The following is a 2,690-nucleotide window of genomic DNA, read 5'->3' as shown; positions in this document are numbered from 1 at the left end:
GTCGGGGCTGTGGCGGGTGCCGGGGCCGTGGTGGGGAGCAGGGTCTGTGGCGGGTGTCGGGGCTGCGCTCACCGTTGAAGTTGACGCTGCGGATGTACTTGAGCAGCCTCTTGCCCCCCGCGTGCTCCATGTCGGAGCAGAGCCCGGCGCTGTCGGCGCACAGGTCACGGTTCATGTGGTGCAGCGCGTGGGCCATGGCGTACACGGCGTCGATCACGAACTGCACCTTCCCCTCCTGCTCGTACGGGGAGTCCTTCCCGATGCGCTCCTGCCCTGCAGGACACACCAGCCACAGTGAGGAGCAGCGCTGGCCTCCGCTCAAACCCCTCCCGGAGCACATCTGAACAACCGCGTTCAATCGACACAGAGAAGCATTCTGAGCTAGGGTTTTACTAATTAAAACATAAACAAACCTCTTTTATGGCTACCAGAATCACTGACACCTCTTGCAAGTTGTTTTGCATAATCCAGAGAAACCCTGCCATGATCACCAACCTGAAGCCCTAATCTACAGGGACCACCTTAGAGAGAGAAAACTCCAGGTCCCAAAAACTCCCAAAGCTCGGCTTTGAAACAGGAAAGTATTTAAAATAAGTACAGCTGGTATTTAAAGTTTTGTTCTGCTGCAAATCCCAGACTCTAATTGAAAGTTGGGGCCAGATTGAGGGAAGAAAAAGTCACTTCGGAGATGCCACCAAAGGGGTGATCTGGAGAACTGAGGAACATGAGGGTATTAATGGCATCTCAGGAAGCTCTGAGTGTTGGCACCCCCAGCCTGCAGAGGCTGAGATGTCCTGCAGAATCCACTGACTCTAAAATATTTTAGCAGGAGAGCCCTCAAGGAAGCCAGCCCTTAATACCACCCCAGGCACAGGGGGGGAGCGCTGTGCTGGGGAAGGGTGACAGTCACTGCTCGGCCACCGCTGTGCAGGAACCACAAACCCTGGGCAGCTGCTCAGCACACAGGGCAAGGCAAGAAAAACTGAGAGCAGGGACGGCTTGTGCACATGGAAAATCAGAACTTCAATCTGTAACAAGCTGAAGAACTCCAGAGCGGTGACAAAATAGGTGAATCCAAACATCTGAAGTGGAAGGTTCGTGCCTTAACCATTCTCCCACCCTCAGGCTCAGGATGGAGGAGTAGCCTGGTGATGTGGCCTTAACCCAAGGCACTGAGGTGGCTTTCATGCCTTTCTGGTAACCTGAACAGGTAACTAACTGGGTGCAAACCAAACAGTATTTCCAGAGCTCAAAGCGAGACACCCCAAGTTGAGAATCAGGAATCTGGGATTCATTTCTTTTCCCCTGGAATTGCCCACTAACTCCTTGGTATTCCCTGTCCAGGTAACACCTGCTGGATTCAATCTGTGCAGCTGCAAACTGTCACCACACCGACCCACCTCACAGGGATTCAGGGAATGTCACTGCTGCTGGGGAGTGGCCTGAGCTGCAGCCACGAGGCACCACAAGCACAAGCTACTGTTTTCCAAGGGTGGCAACACCACGTTCCACGTTCTACCTGCATTATCCCACTTTTCTAACCTCACATGGGTCTTGCTCACCTTTCTGCAGCACCTGCAGGGCTGGGCACTGCCAGCAGCTCCAAGAAACCAGGCCTTGGAGTCATCCCTTGCAAATATTTCAGATGTTCAATCAAAGTAAATGTTCCAAAGTGTTGGAGTGGGAGAAATTTCTTTGTTAATACCCTTAATTAGAGACAGGATTGAGTGAATTTAAATTAGCTGATACCAATAAGGAAAGGAAATCAAGCTGTTAATGACGGTGAGAACTAATGATTTCATAGAGGCAAGAAGTCCATTTTCCTGTTGCTGCTCAACTGGCAGGTTTGGATCTCTCCCTGCTGCTCTAACCACCAGAAGCTTTACCAGCCCCAGCCCCACCATCTTCCCCCCCCAGCAGAGCAGGGTCTGCAAAAAACCCCCCCCCAGGGACAGCCCAGCCCAGGCCATCCCCTGGGGTGCTGTCCTGGCTCAGCCACCAGGCTGGATTGTTCTCCACCCAGCCTGAGAGCAAAGGCTTCCAATTTTGTTTTCAGCTCACGAGAAAAAGGCAGAGTCCTAAAAAATCCCTTTTTTTTTAATCTTCTTTGAGTGAAGAGGCAGCAGACCAGAATTCCAAATAAGCACACAGAGATAAGAACAGAAATTCTACAAACAAGAAGGATCATGGAGTTGTTGAGGTTGGAAAAGCCCTGTAAGATCACTGAGTCCAACTGTTCCCTCAGCACTGCCAAGGCCAGCACTGACCCAAATGTCCAAATATATCCACAAAAGAGATTTATCTGAATGAAAGCAAAGAGACACCCCCCTATATGAACATCTCTAATTATCTACATTTCCTTCTTCAAGGCTTGGCTCTGTATTCACCAAATTGCACCACTGATGTCTCATCTGCTCAAACTACTCTAGAGCTGGAGAGGGACTTTGGACAAGGGCCTGGAGTTACAGGGCAAGGGGCAATGGGGTAAAGTGGCAGAGATGCGGTTTAAATTAAATATTAGGAAGAAATCCTTCCCTGTGAGGGTGGCCAGGCCCTGGCACAGGTTTGCCCAGAGAAGCTGTGGCTGCCCCATCCCTGGGAGTGTCCAAGGCCAGGCTGGACCTGTGCTAGTGGAAGGTGTCCCTGCCCATGGCAGGGGGTGGGAGTGGATGTTTTTAAGGTCCCTTCCA

General features: G+C 51.4%; 1 protein-coding gene across 4 annotated transcripts in view; it reads right to left on the bottom strand.

Annotated features, from left to right (window-relative positions):
• Window positions 1-2,690, bottom strand: part of LOC114068243 (metabotropic glutamate receptor 7) — a 137,936-nt gene that overhangs the window by 69,046 nt on the left and 66,200 nt on the right. The gene's annotated exons all lie outside the window — the stretch shown is intronic.

The sequence above is a fragment of the Empidonax traillii genome, unplaced genomic scaffold, assembly GCF_003031625.1.
Source record: "Empidonax traillii isolate 1590-97213 ecotype Southwest subspecies unplaced genomic scaffold, ASM303162v1 scaffold1019:size274861, whole genome shotgun sequence".
NCBI lineage: Eukaryota > Metazoa > Chordata > Aves > Passeriformes > Tyrannidae > Empidonax > Empidonax traillii.
Note: the sequence above shows the minus strand (reverse complement) of the source record. Positions and strands in the feature narration are given on the sequence as shown.